The sequence below is a fragment of the Mycteria americana genome, chromosome 19, assembly GCF_035582795.1.
Source record: "Mycteria americana isolate JAX WOST 10 ecotype Jacksonville Zoo and Gardens chromosome 19, USCA_MyAme_1.0, whole genome shotgun sequence".
NCBI classification, from domain to species: Eukaryota; Metazoa; Chordata; class Aves; order Ciconiiformes; family Ciconiidae; genus Mycteria; species Mycteria americana.
The window spans coordinates 3,229,075-3,250,381 of record NC_134383.1 but is presented as its reverse complement, the minus strand read 5'-3'; the positions used below and the strand labels follow the sequence as shown (position 1 = coordinate 3,250,381).

General features: G+C 51.0%; 1 protein-coding gene across 2 annotated transcripts in view; it reads left to right on the top strand.

Annotated features, from left to right (window-relative positions):
• NECTIN1 (nectin cell adhesion molecule 1) overlaps window positions 1-21,307 on the top strand; it is a 106,097-nt gene that overhangs the window by 26,989 nt on the left and 57,801 nt on the right. The gene's annotated exons all lie outside the window — the stretch shown is intronic.

Here is a 21,307-nt window from a genome sequence, read left to right as displayed (position 1 = left end):
CACGGATGCTGCCAGCAGGCCCTGGCACCACAGCTACACCGAGCGGCTCCAAAGAGAGCCCCGGGCTTTCCTTGGTGCAATACAGGCCTGGCTGAGCATGCGCTGAAGCTCCGGACCCTGCCTCTGGAAGGCCAGCCCTGGCTCCCAGGAACAGCTGGAGCGGAGCTGGAACTGCTTCTTGGTATGTCAGAGCTGAGCTGCGACGCAGGTTGAAGTTAGCAAACAGAGGAGCCCAGCACCTCCTCCTTTTGTGTCGGGATCTCCAGGCTCTGCGGATGCTGACATTACCCAGCATCTCCTTCATTGCCTACTTGTGTTTGCAGGAGGCAGTGGCCTGGTGACAATGGGACAGTTTTAAATGCCTGTGTGTGATCACAGCTACGGTTGTCAGTGGGGGTTGCTCACCAAGTCACCCTGCGCAGCAGTCTGCATCCCAACAGGATGGTGTGAGCTGTAGGAGCTTTTTGAAGTCTCTCCTTCATGGGATAGAAAATAACCCAGTTGCTAGTAGGCAGTGGGATTTGAGCCCCACTTCTGCAGGTATTGGCTTTGGACCTAGGTCCTGCCTGTCGACCAAGAGAAAGTGGTTGGTATTAGGAGTAGGAAAGAAGGGACAGTAAGTAACATGCCTTGAAGGGGCAGTTCCTCCCTAGCGTGGCAAGCCATGATCAGCTCCTGCCCTGAAGCACAAGGGCTGAAATGCTGTCTGTGTTCCCCTCCTGAGCTGTGGCTAAGGGCCCCACAGGTGGCCTGCCTTGAGGGACAGGAGGAACACCACCCGGTCTGCACTTGTGGGGGGACACCCTAGAAAGAGGCTGATGCACAGTTGTTATGGCAGAAGCCACTTCCAGCCTCACTCTTCCCTCCTTTGCCAGGCTGGGAAGCAGGAGGGCAGAGCAGGCTGCGGGAGCAGGACCCTAGGACCTGCCGGAGGAGCATCCCTGGGGAGGGCATCTCTTGGTTTGTGGGGGTGCAGGGGACGAGCTGGACATGGCCAGCGGGGACAATGCATTGTGCCCAGAGCGAAAGGGGAAGCCTACCTGTGACTGTAACATGCCTGTGATGATAACAGTGTTGGCCAGCTCCCCCCCGCATCTGCCAGATCACCCCCTTGCTTGGCTGAGGGGTGCCTCCTGTGTAGAGGGTCCTCTCTGCATGTGGTCTGCACCAGGGTGTGGGTCCTGTGGGGCAAGACAGGCCCACAGGCACCCCGGGGGCTTTGCACCAGGGCAGTTGGAACAGGTGAAGGTGCTGTGCCTCCCGCTGTGCTCCAGCGGAAGGCAGCTCCTGCACAAATGAGGTCAGGGCAGGAAGCACCGGCCCTGCTCTCCTCCTGCTCTCCCCAGCTGCTCTGTGCTGAGCTGTGTCTCTAGGAAGGTTTCTCATTTATGGGCTGAGTTTCTCTTTTGGCTGCTTTGTTTACAGGGAATAAATGACACAATCAGGCAGCCTGATCTTATGTGTTGGGAGGGAGGAGAGGGTTGATCCAGATCTTCGTTGCTGCTGCAATCATCTTAGCCTTTCCCAGGATCAGGGTCTGTAGAGATCAGCCTTGGTAGGGAGACCGAGACCCTGCTCTGCCTGCAGGGAGGGGAGTTTTTGTGCAAGCATGACCGACCCCAGTGTCATGCTGCCGCTGTAGCCAGATTGCTTTCCCAGTTTTCCAGCCCTCTCCTTTCTCCTCACTGCAGTGCCATGCTTTTCAAGGCCCATCGCTGTGGACAGGCACAAGCCAGCCTGTAACTTTCTCCCCTCCTGTTCTCCGTGCATTTGTGCTGGCTTGCTCCTTGTCCCGTGTTTCAGGGTGACACCCCTTCCTATGCAGCTCCTGGCGCTCTGCCTCGCCCCGTATCTCACATCTAGTGTTCCTGTTTGCTCAGTTGTGTTATGGATGGAGGGGTAAAGCAGAGGGAACAGGCACACTACCTGCCCACCTGCACCTGCCAGCACCTGAACGCGCACGCCTGACAAGCCTGCAGTAGCCATAGCTGAATGTGGGACAGAGAAGGCGGGTAGGGAGCGAGCGTGGGAGAAAAGAGCCTGTGTATGAAATACTCCAAGTGGGGAAAATTGGCGTGTTTGCTAATGCTATAAAGAAGGAGGCAGCCTTTTCTCAAGCCCTGGGGCAGATAGGTAGGCAATAAAGGAGGAAAAACCACTAGAAATGAGAGCCGCCAAGCTGACGGCCCAAGCAAGCTGAAACCTGCCTGGTGAGGAGGCTTGTTCCAGAGTGAGAAGGGGCAGATTCCCAGTCAGGACTGGCTCTGTGCAGTCCCTTTCTCATGGTAATGGAGCCCAAGGTTTCCAGGAAAAACTGGGCTTTCAATATCTGGAGGGGAACTCTGCCCCCAACCCTTGACCTTGACTTCAGGCTGCTCCAAGCTTGAGGCAGCCTGTGAACCCAATTTATGCCCAGTTTGAAACGCAGGCCCAACCCAACAGTTTCTCTCTGCAAGTCACAACTCACAGAGCTTATCTGGGTCCCATCTGAAGCCACACTAGGGCTAATTTACAACGACAGTATAAAAGCAGGCTCATTCTAGCACCGCGCCAGGACCTTTCACTTGTGCTCAACCACGGAGCACCAGAACAGGAATGAGAGAGGAAACCTTTTTGGTGGATCCTGCTGTGACAGCTGGATTTTTCCTCTACAGAGGACTCATGCAGTCCCAAATATCACCCCACCCCCAGGCTCCATTTATCCTTCCCCTGCTTCATCTGCAATATTTGTATCTGTCCTCGATTCTAGCACCAGAGCAGCTGCATTTAGCCTGCCCACCCTTGCTGAGGCTGGAGAAGGGGAGGGCAGTGGTTTTTCTGCACTAAACCATCCCTTGTCATTAGGGCTGGGAGCCAGAGGACATTCCTCAATAAGCCAGCACAGACACCCCCCCACCCCAACACGCACACCTCTCCCTGCTTTGCACATCCCTGTGTTTGTGATGGCCCTTGTCTGATAAGTCCCAAGTGACAGGGACTGATTCCATGGGCCTTCTGCTTTCCCGTTGACATTTCTAACTAAAGCTGTATTTCTGGGGCAAGTCGGAGCAGGCAGCCCAGTTTCTGGTTGGACAGGCTTGCTTTGTGCTCTGGGAGAAATGGAGAGGTTGGCTGCAGGCCTCAGCTGGGATGGGAGTTGCACGGTTGTGGCCTGGGAGAGGGGATGTGTTGCAACTTGCTGCCCATTGCTCCCCCTCTCCCTAGTTCCCTCTCAGGGTTTTGAACTTTGGAAATGTATTCCTGCAAAAAGGGGTGTGAAAAGGTGCCAGAGGGAAGCAAAGAAGGAAGAAGGGGAACAGCAGAAACAGGTGATTCTGTCTTACGGGAGTAAACTTGCTGGAGTCTGAGCACTGAGCACCTGTTGAGGCTGTACTGTTTGGAGGCATAGGGAAGACCAGCCATCGCCCATGAGCTAATGCTCCAGGCTCTGGAATTAAATGGCTTGTAGTCTCCCATCCCTTTGGGGAATGCCACCCCAGTGGCATATCACTCTGGTAGCTCAGGAGGGGCCATGTGAATCCAGGAAGGTCCTCTGAGCTCCCAGGGCCCACACACAGCTGGATCTCTGCCTTTGGGGTCTAGGCTCCAGTGGTGGAAGCCAGCCTCCCCCTTGCCTCGTTGCTGTACCTGCTGAGAGCTCTGTGCAACTTCAAGTTATTTCATAGATAGCTGGACATTTGATGGGTAGCTTGCAAGAAAGGCAGAGGAGCATCATGGGTCACCCTGAACATGTGGCTGAAGGACCTGGTTTCCCTCCGTCATATGAGTCAGCCATGAGACAATGCAGTGCTCACATATGATGAGAAGGAATACCATTGTTTCCCTTTCCATACTTCCCTCTCTTCTATTCAGCTCCTTCTCAATTTTAAATGTTTTTTTTTTCCCCCCAACCCTTTCTCTTTCCATCCCTCTTCTCTCTCTACTATCCTTTTGTCTTTCTCTGTTTCAAACCCCTTCCTACGTGTCTGCAGGATGCCTCTGTCCAGACACAACAGATGCTGAAGGGCAAGACTGGAACTACTCTAGATGCAATCTCCATTTTGCTCAAGGATCATTAATTACCTTGATGATTAAATACAATTAAAGATCCGTAAGACCTTTCTGATATCAAAGCCTTTAGCAAGGGCAGCTTTTAGGAACCTTCACCAACAGTAAAACAAAAGGGGGAGATAGACCAGTAAATCAGGGAATCCCAATTAAAATCCGTGCTTAGCTCATTAACCTAATTACACATTGTGTCATGCTAGCCTCAGCTCCGCTGAGGGGGAAGAGAGGCAGCAGCGGGGGCAGGCTAGTTACCCGTGTGCTAACCGTACTAGGTTGTTTATGTTAGATCTCTATTGTCTCTTTGGCTGAGAAAATGGCCTTTGTGGGGGATTTCTAGCTGGGCTGCAGAAGTTGAGAAACATTTGTGCCAAGCCCTGAAAGGTGGCGTGCGTGCATGAAATACAGCATGTTTTTCCTCTTCCCCGAAATGTCCTTTCCACATGCACCCTGCTCTGTACCCCGCTTGTCAGATGGCAGCTCCAGTGCTGGGCAGGACCCTTCCCACACCCAATTCACCCTCGTCCCTTACCCTTGGAGAGGCACTGGTAGAGCTGGTGGAAGGAGACCGCCTGAACGGGATGATAATGGGATGAGGAGGAGAGGGGGTCTGTGAGAAAGGGGGAGAGGGAGGGGGTAAGTGGCGAGCGTGGAGAATCCTTCAGCCGAGGCAGGCTCCTTTGCTGCGGAGTCGAGGCTGAAGCACACCAGGCCTCCGTGACTTGCAGGTTGCTCTGCAGGGAGCCAACTGCTCTAGTTATCTGCTGTGGCACCCTGTCCTTCCTCTCCTTCCCCTTTCTCACAGAGGGGACACCAGGTTGCACGAAGGCCTCCCCTTCGCCCGTCCTGAGCTCCGAGTCCAAGATCCTGCTCCCAAAGCCCAGCACAGCCTAGCAGGCAGAAGCCTGTCCGCTCCAGAGGCTTATGCCAGTTATTGGGGCGGGAGGAGGGAGGCATGGTGTCTTGGGAGCACGTCTGTCCCACCGAGAAGGGGAAGAGAACAGGAACATTTGCAGGCCCCGTCTCTGCTGAATCCAGGTGACTCATGGATTTGTGGTTTTTCCACACAAAAGCCCGAGGGCTGGATCCTGCAGTGTGCAGCTGCATACAGCGTGCTTCGCTGCCTACGTGTCTGTGTTCAAAGGGACGGGGAGGAGGCGGCAGGCCCCAGCATGTCCTACCCATAACCAGTTGAATTTGGAAAAGCAAGTCAGAGCTCGAAGAGGTCAGGGTGTGGCTTCCCACATGGCAGGGCAAGGGAAGCGGGAGCAGACTGGAGACCCCGAGTCCCGTGGGACCAAGCTGTGACTTTCCTAGTACCTGCAAACATGGAGAGAGAAGGGAAGGAGGCAGGGAGCCAAGAAGGCACACTTCTCTCAGCAGAGCAGCTCCATGTGGGGTCTGTGCAGCAGAGCCATTGCCAGCTGGGAGATGATAGGTTTACCCTCGGGAACATCACTGGATTCCCTGGATCGGCAGGGCTTGAACTGCCCTGCAGAGTGCTTGGGAAGGAGGCAGGGGAAGAGCAGAGAGGGGAGTTAGGCATTTGCAGGAATTTCGATGGAGGCACAGCACAGCTTGCCAAGCAATATGCCACATACAGGCTAACTGAGCTCCTGATGGGGAACACTGCCATACCCTCAGGTGACTTCACACAGGGCCAGGGCGACCCAGCTGGCAGGCAAATGGCCATCCCTGCATTGGGGAGAGCTCCTGTTCAGCACTGGCTCCCATCTTAGTCTCTTGGGAAAGATCTGTTCCTCCTCTTCCCTCTGCCCACATAGAAACACACCCAAACACCATTTTCTTTCAAATGGGTATGCTGCAGGCATGTGAGGAAGATGGCAGGGATATGAGGGGACCAGAAGCCATGGGGAACTGTTGGAAGTTGGGTAGGGCTAGGTAGGTTGGGGACAGATGGACTCAGATAGGCAGACGGAGCCCAGAGGTGCAAGCAACCTGCGGAGTGGGTGAGACAGGATCATGACAGAGTGAGTCCCCTTGCACAGCTCAGTCCCACGTTTCCGTTTAGTCCTGGGCTGAGCCATGTGAGGGTGAGGGTGTTTGGCCTGGCACCAGTTTCCTTGAGCACAGTGTGTATGAGAACAGCTGTTAAAAAACTTCCACAGGGGGTGCCAACCTGAACTGAGACTGCAGAGGCAGCCAGGAAACATAAAGGTGATCAGAATACTTGGAACTTCAAGAAAACAACAAACAGAAAGCAGGTTGGGGAGTTCAGGATGTGGCTTTTTCTTTTTCCCTTTTTCTGATTAATTTGTCCTTACTTTGGAAAGAAAAAAATCCCACTCTCTTAACAAGCTGCATATCAGTTTTGTGGAGTTACCGTACTAAACCCTAAGTCCATCGTCTCTGGCCCAGCAATGGCTATTTCTGGGGATGACACATCCTGGAAGACACACTGATCTCCTGGAGCTCTGAGAAAGTGGGATCTGCCTCTGTGCAAAGATAGGAATGGAAAAGCAACAACTTCAAACGCTGCTGAAGTCACGGTTCCTGGGATTTTGCAGGGGGTGTTGTAACCCAGATGGGAGGTTTGCAGTTGCACTGGTTCTGGGATCACAGGCATTGCCCCAAACCAAACAACGAATTCTAGGGTGCAGGAAAGAAGTTATCCCCATTGCCATAAAACTGTAGGCCAGCTCACAGAAGAATTTAATCTAGCAGAAGATCAGCAGGCAGCCTTCCTGAGACATCCCAGCCCCACTGGGACAGCAGGGCTTGCTTTACACATTGACCATTCTTTGGCTAGTGCTCTGCTTCCAGGTAATTAAAATGGCTTAACCCTGCAGCCCAAACAGCTGCCTGCAGATAACTTGTCTTTATGCCCAAGGGACCCTTACCTCATTGCCTGCTCCAGAGAACCCCTTAACTGCAAGGCATGTTTGGAGGATACAAGGATTTCATTACACAGTGAGAGAGTGAAGGCAGAAACTCAAACACATTTTTCTGGTATCAAGGCGACGGATAGAAAGAGGGCATGAGAGAAGAGAAGAGAAAAAGCAGATCCTAGGGATGTGAAAGAGCAGAGGGTTTGTAGATTCTACAATGGGAGAATTTGGAGTCTATTTCTCAGTTATGCCAAGTGTATCTGGAGTATTCCCAGAGCAAACAATGCAATTACTTTAGATTCACACTATGCCAGTGAGTTGTCAGGCCTGAGGTTCAGACTCCCAGAGAGTCCTGTGCAGACTTGCACATAAGCTGTTATGCTTTCCTAAGGGATATGGAAGCTCTGAGAGAAAAGGCCACATTCACTTTTCTGAGGACAACTGTAAACTTCCTCTTCCTCTTGGGCTTCCTGTTGCTTCCCTGTCTGAGTCCTTTGCTTGAGGAGATCTGCAGCAAAAAATCCCAGTCTTTTTCTTAGTGCTTGTTGAGCTTGTGTAGCCCACAGGGTTGAAAATAGCTTTGGGGATAAGATTGGGCTGTCCTTTCAGGTTGCCTTCAGCCCTGCAAAGAGGTAGTTATTTTCCATTTCAGGGGTGTTATTTCTTTCTGATGGGATCTTTCCTGAGGAAGGTGTGTCTCTCCCCTAAATGAAGTCTCTTCGTTTCCCTTTGGGGCACATCATTCTTATCCTCTTGTGCTCTGTTTCCTCCATCTCACTGCCTGTGTGCTTTGCTGGGTCTGGGCACAGGGTGACTCTAGATGTCAAACCCGTCACCTTTGTATTCTCATATGGGTGATTCCAGTGTGGACTGATCTGCTCGCCACACTATTGATCTGTTGAGGGTCCAAGTCCAAAGACCTATTCCCTATGACTGTCACAGGTTTGATGCTGTGACAGCATCAGAAACAGGAGGTTCTCAAGCCTTTCCAGAACTAGGAAGAAACTTAGCTTTTGGTTTAAGGAATGATTCTTTCATTTCATCCAACTTGTGGGTATACTGGCAAGGCACCAGTCTGTGTCTTGCAGCAGTATTCCCCTTGCTTAGATCAACCAGGCTGCTTAGCACAAGTAGAGTCCTTTACCAGAGTGGCTATACCATTTTCCAGTGCCTGAGCTTACTTTTAATGAGCAAGTTAATCTATTTCTGCATGACAGTGTGCTGTGCCAGGAAGACATGTCCTGCTCTGCCCTGTGTTCACACAAGGCGACAACATGCCTTAAAACTAGTGTTTCTTTCTGCCCACCTTTGCCTCCTCTCAGAGTTTCTACAGGCAAGCCTCTGTTGCCAGACACAGCCTCTGAGACCTCTACCCTTAACTGAAGATTGACCTTTCGAGCTCTCTAACCCCCACACTAATAGGAGTTAATGACATTTATCTATATACTCATCTTTCTTTTCCACTGCCTACCCCATTACTCCCCACACTGAAATATCTAGGTACCTTACCAACAATAACAGTCTGTGGCATCCAGATGACATTAACTCTTTTTCCATGATGGGAGAATTACAGTTCGGACAAATTAAGAAGCTCCCTTTAATATCTTCCCTGGTTTCTTTTTTCTTTCTCTTTTTATTGCCCCCATTTGCATTAATTCAATACCCATCTGGTTATTTCTGGAAGTCTTTCTCCACTACTATTCTGGTCATTTTTTACAAAATTGGAGATGGGACTTTTTGTCCTCTTTTCTCTTTCTGTTAGCTATTTATATCCTTCCATCCATCTTCTTAGGTAGTCAAGCATCCAGCTGTGTTATATCTGTCACCTTGGTACCTAAGCAACAAGTAAAGATGTTTCTTAACAGCTGTTAGCTCAGGCAATGGCTGCTCTAGAGCAGGGGTGGCAAACAAGTGACGCTCGAGCTGCTGTGCAGCTTGTGAGCAATTCAAGCCCAGCTGCCGTGCCCAGAGGAGGCGAAGCACCAAGGAGAGCCCTGGCCAGGCTTGTCCCGTCCTTCTGTGGAGCATCGGGACGCCAGGGGAGGTGTTCTTGTCTCCTAGGGATTCGTTCTGCACAGCTCCTCCTTCCCTTGCTCCCTCACTTGTGCGATGGTCCTCAGCCGTTGTGGGACCTGGCACGGTACGTCAAGGAAGCCCATCACGGCTGACCTACAACTCCCTGCTTCTGCCTCCAGTGGTTTGGCTCCAGAGCCACTTCCCCCATCCTCGGGTGCTTCCCTGGTGGGGGACGGGGCCGCTTCTGCAGGAGCGCTGGCTGCGGGGTGCTCTGGTACTGGGGAGCGCCCGTCCTCGCTCCAGCCCTCGGGAGGCGGCAGACGAGGCCTGCTGCTGCGCGAAGCGGCAGACGAGGCCTGCTGCTGCGCGAAGCGGCACGGCGCCGTCGCGAGGAAGGCCGGGGAGCTGGATGCTGGCTGACGCTGGGGCACCGCTGTGCGGGAGCTCGCGCTTGGCGAGCGAGAGGCGCTCTGCAGCGTGTCAAAGAGCAGCTGCTGCGTGCAGTAGCCAAGCACTCGGCCTCCTGACTATGCAGCCAGGTGCTGAGAGATCTTGCCCGCTTGTTCTCAGCTTTCCAAGGGGAAAATATAGAAGTTCTGCTGGAAACCTGAAGGACCCTTTCTTTTCTTCATTTTTCCTCCCACCAGGGGAGCTGGCTGACATTTTTTGAGTAAAGTTTGTCTTTAAAAATGTACAACATTCTGCAGGAACTGTGTCCATATTGTCGTGTCTGCTAAAAAATGTAATAGCCTGGTTTGTGTTATCTCTCCTCCTTTCCCCCCCCACAGTCTGAAAAGAACACGAGTTCTCTTAAATAGCCTCCCATGTAGTTGTTAGCAAGTGGGAAGACACAAACAGCAGACGGAGGAGGAGGTGGGCACACCAGGCAGGTGGAGGGTGGGAGCAAATCCATCTGTCGGGAAGGGGGAAGAGACACGGTGTCCAAAGGGACAGGCGCGGGAGCGGTCCCATCCCGGGCTACGTCACACGGCTGTGCGGGTTGGCCCGAGGCCCCAGAGAACTCCTAACCCGGGGATGGGGTGGGATGAGACTCTTACAGAATGAATCCAGATGGACTGGAGCTCAGAGTGGGCTGTGGAAAATGAAGGTGGGGAGATTCACAGGCAGGCGGGAGGCGCTTTCTCTTTGGGTGTGAGAGCTGTTGGAAAGGTCAGCTGTGGAGATGACTAAAACGCAGAATGGGCTCGCAAGTGGGGATGTTGGGCATTTCGGAATGAGTTTTCCTTCTGCTTTGAAACAAAGTAGCATTTGAAAATTTCCATGGGAATGAAATTTCAAAAGAAAACTTCAGTCTGGCGTATTCCAAAATGTCCCATTGCATTACAACCAAAGCATTTCATTCTGGTTGCAGTTCTGGTCAGTGTTTTACCGTATACCATTTAAAAGAAATGAGAGTCCAAAAGGAGAAGTTGGTCTACAATAAATTTAATCAGTCTTAAAATGAGAAACCCCTTTTTTTAAAATGGGAAAAACTAAAACCACAAAAAAGGGAAGCATTCTGTTCCAAGGTTAGCACAGACCATTTCAACCTTATCAAAGGGCTTTTTATTTTTTTAATTGAATTTTGTCAAAATCAGCACGTTCCAGTGGATAGTTTTGGCTTGGACTAAATGGCACTTTCCATCAGAAAAACATGCCGTGTTGGAAAATTTTCCACTAGCTCTAGTTTTTTTTTCACATGCTTTCCATTTTTGTGGCAACTTCGTCAGTCCCTGGACGAAGCACACAGAAGTCTCGAGAGAGCAGTTGACCTCCTGGTCTTTGAAGACCACGATGACTCACTGGAGCTCTCCCCAGTGGCACAGAGGAAAATACGTATGCCCCACTGAGCAGCCTGCTGTTCCCATCCACATAGCCAGCCTTTTGAACACAGCTTATTGCTACATAAGAAGGAGACAGGGAGCCTAGTGCTGATGCAGTTTCAAGAAAAGTCAATGAAATAACTATGAAAGTCAATGAAATATGTCAATTAAGGCCAACTGAGCTATTTAACCCTCAGTGTCTGGGCCTAGTTTCTCCAGCATGAGGCTGGAAACGGGATGTTGACTCTCGGCTTGCTCCATCCTGTCAGCTGTTAATAGATCTTTATGGGGAACTGATTGCTTTTTGGTTCTGGCTTGTCTTTCATGAATCTAGACTTCGGGAACAGTTAGGTTTAGAGCAAATATGTGATTTAAGCCTGCCATAGGGATTCAGGCCTTGTAGCTACCCGCAGGTCCTGTCACAGTTGTTGGTTTCCCAGCCTTCCTGCTCAGGCATCCCCAGATTGGGGAAAAAAGTGAAACGTGCTGAGAGAGGCCTGCAAAAACCAGCCCAAACAGCAGCAATCCAGTGTAGATGCTTGCTGATGTATCCATCAGACTCTGGGTGATGCATAGCTGAAATGCCCCCCAGGATGTGTATGAAGGGACATCTTTGTACCTGGACATAAGAGGCCCGATGAGTCACTCAGCACAGTGTGTCATTCCACCTCCTGAGTGACATTTGTCATCGAATTCCCCTGAGTGTTATGTCACAACCCAGCTCCTCCCTGGGGCTACCTGGAAGCAGAAAGCCACCTTGTTTGAGGAGGGGATAATAAGGCATGGAGAAACCCTTAGTTTCTCTTCCTGGAAGTCTTCCTGCCTCCCCCATTGCACTGCAATCACTAAGTATATGCAACTTGTAAGTCTAAGTCAGTCCCCAGTTACCTGTTTGCCCCACCAGAAAGAGCAAGCCTTGCTCCCACTGAGAGGTGTCCAAAGGGAAATGCGATGTGGTCCCTATTTTGTAAACTCCTCTCTGCAGGACAAACCACCTTCTTTCTGCAGAAGTCCCTTTGAACTCCTGCTCCTCCTGACGTGCCCTCTGCTCTGGGCTAAAAACTATCTGTCTTTACAGTGCAGTGAGCCCTTGCTGGCTGCCCTCACCTTTCTGGGCAGGTAAGAGTGGATATAACCGTCTTGGTCTCCCTTACCATCCCCTAGAAAAGCAAAGCCACCGCCCCACGCATCCCAGAGCTGCGTACCAGGCAGGACGAGGCAGGGAGCGTGACCCCCTGTGGGAGGCCTCCCCGCCGGGCTCTGACCCTCACTCATTGCCTTCCTCCCCGCCTTCAGATGCTCATGATTGGGGCCAGCACAGGCTGCCTTTAATGGGTGGTCTTGTCACTTGTTTACAGTCCTGAGTTTACAAGCTCAGCAGGCTCCTCTAAGCCCCGACCTGTGCAGCCGTTTTGAAGCTCAGCAGTCATTCCCGAGACAGCCTGAGTGGAGGCTGTGACCTTAACAGATATGAGAGCTGCATCTCCATCCAGCATGGAGTCGACCTCTCTGCCAGCCGCCCTCTGCTCAAGCCCAGCAGCTGCTGTGAGGTCTGCAGTCAAAGGGACTCCCGTGCACCCAAATCTGCCCTGTTCAGATCTCTCTCCTCGCTGAGGCGGCATTCCTGCTGAGCTGTAGCGGGCCATGCCAGACCTAAACCCGGGCTAGAAGGATCACAGCAGCCACTGCTCTGTCAAGCCAGAGAGATGAGGCAAACCTGGAGTGCACGTCAGCTCCTCGGGGCAGTGGGGACTGGAACTGTGGAGCTGGCTTTGCTCAGAGGTTGAATGGGACACTCACCATCAGCCTCAATGTCTCTCATCGTTTCTGGCATGTTCTTAACACAAAATGTCATAGATTTGGTCACAGCCAGTTTGCTCCTTGTTGAGAAGAACACGAGCCACATTTTGGGAACCTTTAGTGTAGCTGTTGATGTGGATAATGTTTAGGTTTGCTTCCAGGCTCTGTCAGTATAATAGGTTTTCCACTTCATCTCCCTGTGCCTCCGTTTCCTCAGCCATAAAAATGAGGGTGACCTTTTCTATTTGCAAGAGTGGTGGGTGGGGCTGTGAGGCCTTACCACAAATGCCTCCATACCTGCTTCCTTAGGTGAGAATTGTCACCATAGTATGCAGATACCCACATCTAAACCAAGCTATTCAAGTGAGATTGCCAGTGATTGCCTGGGTGGCCTTGGGCACATCTCTTTGTCATTCAGCACCTCTGATTTCCCCATCCCTGAAAGCAAGGGTAATAATACTTCCCCGCCTCTCAGGGTGTTGGAGGATTAATTAGTTACTGTTTGAAAAGCTTTTTGAAGATGCAAAGCTTTCCACAAATATGCAGACTTATTCCTACAGATGGGGCCCAGGTAGGACTGAAGCGTGGTGTCTGTCACTCCGCACTGTGGAGATCATAAATCCGGGAAGAGGTGAAATTTGTAAAATTAGTTCCCTGCACAGGGACTTGATGACAAGAAAGCTGAGCAGCAGCAGGCTGGAAATCAGGCAGGGCACTGAGTTCTGGTTTATATGTACACATTGTTCTTTACAGCCTGTTGTTCATGGGCAGGAATCCTTAAACAACCCAGACAAAATTGGGAGGTCTGAGCCTCTTCCCCTTTCCTGCAGAAATATCGCTAGGGTAAGATAAAACACTTTGCGAGAGAAATCACAGGCAGTCAGCCGGTGAAGGGTGTCTGTCCATTGCATCTGTTGGGTGCCATGTTTGCATTCATGTTGTTTGCAAAGATTTTTCCTAGTTGTCAGCTCTGACGGGTCATGAGCCGCCAGAACATAAATCACATTTTTCTGGTCACAAAAAAAAAAAATGTTGTTTCTATCTTCGAACAAATTATAGTAGAACAGAGCATGGCATTCCCACTTGCAATAGCAGAAAACATTTCTCTTTAACTTAAGGAGACAGTGAAATATCAGCAATGCGCTATATACCAAAAGGATAATGGGAGGAAAGGCAAGAGGAAAGCAAAACCACAGTCAGAAAGCTGTGACTGGTTAGCATGCATTTAAACTATAGGAAAGTAGGTGTTTTGATCTTCTTCACAAAAATTGCAGGCCTGGCCAATACCAGCATGGTTTGGCAGGGGTGCATTTTTCACCATGTCTTGGGCAGAAGACCAGGGAGTTTGTATGCTTTGGTGATTTCCCATGACCTGGCATCTACCCCTCTGATAAAAGAGGCTTGATTTGGGTGAGGACAGAGAGAATCAGGGGGTGGTGAGGCTGGTGGGGGCAGTCACATTAGGGCTGCCGGCTATTAACCCTGGCACTGAAGTCACACCTGAGTCAGCAGAGTTTCGGCTTTGTCGCGTTCCCATTGTGGAGGCGAGTGAGTCATCACCAGGCCAAGCCCTGAGAGCTCCCCGGTTTCCTGCTCCAGCTCTGAGCTGTCAGCCCAGGGAGGGAAGGAAGGATCTGGTGTTCTCTCTTTCTGTGCCATCAAGTTTATTTTTGTTTTTATTGAATCTCTTCAGTCTCAAGTTCCTTCATTTCGGAAATGAGACTCTCTATGGGTTACTATCTTGATCCCCTCTTCACAGCTCTTCATTAAATCCCTCCTCCTTAGCACCTGGAGAGCTCTAATAGTGAGAATATTTAGCCCTGGACCAGGGCTCCTTGAACAACGTCCAAGGCAACGCGGAAGTCCAAGAAAGAGGCAGGGCAGAGAAAATACTCATGTACATTTGGGGACTCAGCCCATCAAGATAAGGTCTCAGGACAGTCTCAGCTTAATTACCTTCCCGCTGCTCAATATTTCAGCTTCTTTCCCCTCCTCCACACTTGATTTTCCAGCTGTACTGTTCTTTTCTGCCCTCGCTTCCCCACCCAACCACCAAATAAGCATTGGCTCTGAATGTGGTCCCCTTTCTCAGTCTTCCCTCTTGTTTAACAGGTCAGAGTTGGCAAGCAAGAAGACCCTGGCTTTTTCCTTGCTGGCAGGCAAAGAGATGACTCTTGAGAGAAGGGTCTTTGATTTTTTGTTCTTTGTCCACTCTTGTCTTTGCCTGGCCAGCTGCCTGCTTTCGCTAGTGCAGAATTATGATCCTGGACGTATTCACTGGTGCCCCTCCAGAGAAACTAGTGGCTGGCGATGAGAAGAGGCAAGTGAGTGGCCTGGGGTGTGGTGATGATGTTGGAGCAACCCAAGAGGGGTGAGAAAATTTGTAAGGCTAAAATGGAGGGAGGGCAAGTCAAAGAAGCAAGCATTGTAGACCAGGTTGAGAGGCAGTCCTCTCCTGGCTTATGGAGACAGGTAGTGGGGGCAGAAGGGAGATGTGGCTTAGCTGTAATAAGTTGCACAAGGCCACAGGGGAAAGGAGATGAGAGTCTTCTGAACCCAGGCACTGGACCGGTATGAGTAAGAGCACACAGTGGGAAAAGAGCTGAGGAAGAAGCTGGAGTAAAGTCCAGTCCAAAAGGCCTGGAGGGACAGGCTGCATGGACGGGAAAGTGGACCAAATACTGAGCACTGGTGCACATCAGGTAGAGGCAAGGGGCAGTCTGGGTCGCTGCTCAGGTGTGTGGGAACGGGCAGCTCTTGCCAAAGGATTAGCTGACACGCTGGCGGGGCGGGGCGGGCAACAGGAGCTGGCTCCTCCGCGGTGACTGAGGAGCCTTTGTGCTTTGTTGCTGAGCATGGGGTTTCATAGCTTTATTGCAGGAAGGCCTTTCCCAGTGCTGTGTCAGCTCTTTCAGCAGGAGCCCTGCTCTGCCAGCCTTCCAGCTTTTGCCATGGGGCATGTTCCCCTCCCCTTGACTTGGGGGGTGAAGCAAAGCAGCTGTGTGAAAGCCAGGAAAGGTACAGCAAAAAGTGAAAGCCGGGAGCAAAGGCAGGCATGGTTGTTCCCTTCGCACTCCTCTGGTTTGCAGCCCTTTTCCTAGAGAACTACAAGGTTGGGCCCAACTGAGGCTGTTTGCAAGGCTGAAGCACAGACAGCAAGAACTGGTGGTCTAGTCTGGTGTTCGTCTCTGCTTTTCGCTGTCTGTTTGATCTGTGGCTGGTCTCAGCCTGGCATCTGCTTGTCTTTCATCTATTTCTATGAAGAACATCTAGGACAAACATGGCCTTGGTCTTGTTTAGGGCCTTTATGCAAATCCCAGTGGTGGCTCAATGAATAGATTTCCCAAACCTTAACAGAGAACAAGCAGAGCATCAACGGATCAGGCCGTTTGGGAAAGATCTTTCATTCAAGTGGATCCTGAGGCTGCTTTGTGCTCTATTTATCCAAAGAGGAAATACTGCATAGGCAGGAGAAGGCAACCCTGCTTTATCCCAAAGGCATCTCCACTGTCCTGTCCCAGCAGACAGCCAATGAAGGGCTGGCTAGCGACCTCACTCAATACAAGCCATTGACTGGTCCTCAGATAATAACATCTCTGCTGTTGCTACTATGTGCTGGTTCTGGATATGAACCAGTGACCTAGAGTAAAAGGCCCTGTGTTTCCCATTTGCAAGCCAAAGCCAAGCCCATTCTTTCTTTTTTGAGGGGGATTTGGATGAGAGCCAGATGGGCCATTGTACATGCTGCCATTTCCCGTCAGCTCCCATAAAGCTCCCAGCTCTCAGCTGGGGGAAGGGATGCTTGGGCTTGGAGTTTCTCTTGGTGTGCCCCCACCCGATCACAATGTTATCTCAGGCCTTTCACTTTCATGTGCAGCCATGTCACCTGGAGCTATAATCTTGCCACATCTCTTACTCTCTCATCTTCTTTCTAAGGCCCCCTCCCGTTGTGTTGGAAACTCAGTCTTCCTCTTCTAATCCCTTTGGTGTTCAAGCTCCACACTTAGGTGGGGCAGAACTGAATCAGTGCATGACAGAGAGACCTCCAGTGAAAGTCTGCTGCTGCAGGAAGTGCATGTTGGTGAGTCACTGGAGACCACTCCTTCATTGCAGTCGGCTGCAAGCCGTTGACTAAGCGGGATGAGGCAGGCGCTGTGCTCTTTTGGAAGAGCAGCAGAGTACTGCTTTGAATGCCTGGCAATCAATACAAAGTCTCTCTGGCAAGAGGAAGGGTAGTAACCCCAACATCTTGGCCAAGCGCCAGCTCAAACCTTTGCTTCTTGCCACCTGAAATTCCCCTGCTGGGATTTAGGATCTTCTTTCCCATTTCCCACCCTGCCTAACACACCTGTGGCGTTCCTTTGGGCTGTTGGAGGCTGGTTGTGTTCTGCCCCACGAAGGTTGCATTTCAGGCCTTGATTGCCATTTAAAAATAGGGAAGACTTGAAAGATGTGTTCAGAAATACCAGGACAAAAATTTACAAGTGCCACCAGCTGGAAAGTTTTGAGGTCCTGTTCCATCCCATTTTTCCGCTCATGGAAAGTTCTTGGAGATCTGTTTGAAGTGTCTGTGAGGCATACGGGACCATGTACAGGACATCGTTGCCCATAGTCAAGGTGCAGTGCAAGGGGCTGTCTCAAAATCAGGTGCTTTGTGTACGGTCTTTTGTAGGTTGAAGCGTGATGCATTGCTTTGTCCTTTTGTAAGGTCCGGCTACTGTGACCCTTCAGTTTAGTTCTAAGTGATGCAAAGACTATTAGGACTGATTCCTCTGACATTTGGATATTGGCACACCAAAGGGTGGTTCATCACACTTCTGCCAAGGGCTGTTTCAGTGCCCTTGGGGTGAGATGAGTATCAGGGAACGGGAGGGAGAGAAATTGGTGAGAGGCTCAGCAGAGGCAAGGTTGTGCAAAGCAGTGTGAAGTTCACATGGTTCTTAACAAAGAGGCATTGATTGGAGGCTCGTTGTTGTGACAGAGCTCACTAGTGCCTGGAGATCATTTCCAGAGCTTTCTATATGGGGGGAGCAAGAACCAGATTTGCAAGTGTGGGAGCCTCAATGTAACAGCACCTGCCGGGCTTTTAGGAGAACGGGTTTTCAGGTTCAAGAGCCACCAGTTGCCACTTAGTCTGCTCCCTCCCCAGTGCCCCTCACACCCAAAGAGTCCAGACCTTCCTTCCCAGCCCACTGCCCGTGCCGCAGGGCACCGTGAGTTCTGCACAGTGCCCCCAAGGCCTTGCACGACCTAGTAAATATCTGGGTTTGGGATCGTGGGGAAAGGCATCAACACAAACCACTTCAGAGGCCAAGGTGGAGGAGTAGGATCTCGGAGGTCTCCACTAATGAGGTCTTGGCACCAACATGTCTTTGGCACTGAGCTGGGCCTTCTTCACCACTTTTGGTCCTTAACAAAAAATAACACAAAAAAACTAATGAGTAAAACGCAACTCGGCAAGCTTCAACATATACAGCTGATCCTTCGTCGTGTGCTGGCTGCCCCCTGGGAGGTGTCAGAGTGGATTGGTGGGCACTGGGAGATCTGGCATAGGAACTGCAAATGGCAGGATGTATCCCAAGCCTTTTCTCTGCCATACCGACCACACACATCATTCAGCAAAGAAAACCAAGGCGAACCACAGCACTGCACATGCACACACACACATCCTGCTTAATATGTTCAAGCCTCTCCAGAGGCTGATTAGTGATTTTATTTTCTCCTCCTCTCCGGGCCTTGCACGCTCATTGCCATTAATTATCTATGCATTTGCCCTGATGAATTATTGAGTGTGTAACGGGGCAAGGGAAGACCCACCATCCCAGCTCAGTCACCTTGCAAACAAATGCTCCCCAGAGCATGATGGCAGCTAGTTTGCTCTCTGGCTTCTGATTTAGGATGGGGAGCATGAGAAGCTGTCCAGCAACTTGCAAAACCCCTTTACTCTATCTGTTCCCCTTCCTCATCATTGCTGTTGAGGTGTGGGTGTTATTGCCATGGTACGGAGCAGAGCAATGGGTGTGTTATTTCCCTGATGAGAGGCTGGGAGGAGTGGAACATAAAGATTTTACCCTGTCTTGCAAAAGAGCCATGAGTTATTCAGGAACCTGGAAAGGAAACGCGATTTCCGCACAGTGTTTGGGGTTTTTTGGGATATTTTTTGTTTGGTTTGTTTTGTTATTTCTTCTGCTGTTTTTTTTCCCCTTTTCCCCTGAAGCCTCTAGAAAGTTTGGAATGTGTTTTTGTTAAAGCTGTTACATGTAGGGGCCTGAATCCCAGCTTTGACAGCATTTTGTTACTGGCAAGCAGTCCTCAACTGGCACTGGCTTTTACCCTAGCCAAAAGTCTGACTTTTTACACCTGGGCAGAGGAGGGTTCTGCAGGACCATTCTGGGGTCTGGTTCAGGGTCAAGTTCTTCAGCACCAAAGTCTGCTTTTTCTCCAGTTTGTGTCCAAGTACAGTCTGCACTGATGCATGGATCCCGTGGCAGAGGTAGGATAGAAGGGGGAGGGTAGAACTGGGAGTTGTTACTACCACTCAAGGTCAAGAAAAATCGCTTGTTTTTTAAAAGTGATTATTAAATTCATTAATTTGCAGAGAAATCATAACATAAAGATAGGGCATAGTAATGATGAAGTGAGGGGTTGGATTGATCTCTCTCTTGTGATATATATCACGTTCTCTGCCAGATTGGCAGACAATATCTTTTTAAGGGGCATGTCTTAGGGCCCATCCTCGGGCAGTGGTGGCCTTCAGCCTGGCATAGCCTCCTGCGTGCAGTGCTCGTCCGCACGCCCCGCTAGGGAGAGGCCGGGCTGTCCTCCCAGCTGCCCCGCAAGGGCAAGTCCAAGGAGAAGCCGGTGACTTTCCATCCTCTCCTCTCTGGGGTTCGGCCCATCTCTCGCTTCTCTGGCACTGCGAGGAGGCGCCGGGCCACTACTTCCTGCTGTCGCGAACGGGGCCTCTTCTATTGGGATGTCGAAAGCCTGGTTCAAAGGGAACCGCTGAGGCCCGTTGCGGGTCAGGGAGCTTGTGTGGGAGTGGAGCCAGCTGTGCCATCGCCCCAGCCCCAGGCAGGCTCTGCTCGGGGGCATGGGCCCTTGATGAAAGAGGTGGGGACTGGTGCTGATGAATCCGCTCTCCTCCAGCCTTGGGAGAAGGAGGGAGTGCTGAGCACACCTACGGCCAGGCAGCCATGAGATGGGTGGCAGGTTGTTCCCAGAGCCTTTGCTACGTGATTGCTTTTGCTCTCCGGCAAGCTCTCACACGCTTTGCGAGGCTCTGAAGACTTCAGAGCCAGACTGCTTGGCAAAGCTGTTGCTCACCTCTGCAGGTGTGGGCAATTCTGCAAGAGGCTTTCTCACCTCCGGGGTAGAAGGAGCAGCATATGCTGCAATGCATGATGGAGACATCTCCCCCCTCCCCATCCACCCGTTCTTTCCTCAAACCCCAGCACAGCATTATCTAAACCCAGCCCTGCTCTGCACCCAGTGCCCTCATTGCATCAGGAAGGCGGTTGTGGGCCGCGGGGTCCCACAGGGCACAGGCCAGACTGGTGTTAGAAAAGTCTTTCACTGTGTCTTACTGCCTTCCAATCTTCCTTTCTTACTGCCTTCCTTACATCCTTCTCCAATAGGCCAGTGCCTCCGGTTGGCATGGAGAAACTTGGTCCAGCTGTGACTTTATCAGAGCAGGAACATCCTTCCCTCTGGTTTCTGGAGGGACACGCATGGCAAAAATGGCCCTGGCTACACTGGGAGGGGGGACATGCAACCCTGCCAGCTCAGCTGACAGCCTCTAAGGACTCGATGGCTTCATGCATGCAGGCACATGAGGGCACCAGTGCTTTGCTGTGGCTGTAAGCAGCGCTGAAAAGCATTCCTCAGCACCCAGCCACAATGCTAGGGTGTGGGGCAAACCAGCGCTTGACTCAGGGAAGGGGGCAAGTTCACACAAAGCTCTAGAGACTGAGTTTCAGTCTTAACTGCTGATGACTGTGGTCAGCTGATGGCGTCTCATGGCCGGGCTGGATTGTTGAGGCTTGTCCTCAGGGTCACAGGCTTGGCACGGGGAGAAGGAGAAGGGGAGAAAGAAGAGGCTTAGATGAAATGTGGAGACTGAGATCAGGCTGAGTACAGCAGGCATGGAGTGAGGGGGCAACATGGGAGCATTCCGAGAGAACAGTAAAGGTGGTGGTTGTGAGTGAGAATTGTATGCGTGCACTTGTGTGTGTGTGAAACTGCAGGAAGGAGACTCTTGCTCAGGTTCACATGTAGAAGTCACAGGGCATATCTGCCAGGGGTCTGTGGAGGCTAAGACTGAGGACTTCATTTTGGCCTTGCTACGGGGACCCCGTTGGTCCCCTGGAAGAACAGGGTAGGGGTGACATTTCAGAAATGCTTTGTCCCCTCAGTTAGAAGATGCTGTCCTGTTTCTCTTGCTATGCATTTTTCTCTTTCCCCAGCCTCTCTCTCTTTCATTACCCTTTCATGTTCCTCAGTCTTTGTACATCTTTCTTTTTTTATTACCCCTCTCTTTCCTTTACTCTCAGTCTCCCAGAATACATCAAATTGTAGATTCTGCCAGAAGCTGTGAGCAAAACCTGCTTTTCTTGTTCTTACCACCTTGCTTCTCTATTGTATTTATCATATAAATACTGGCTGTATAATTACCAGAGCATTATCTCTAAACATACAGATTAGGGAAAGACACAGTGGCAGCCAAAGATGAATTTCAGGGTCAGTCTGGTGGGAGACATTTTTCTGCAGCTGTCA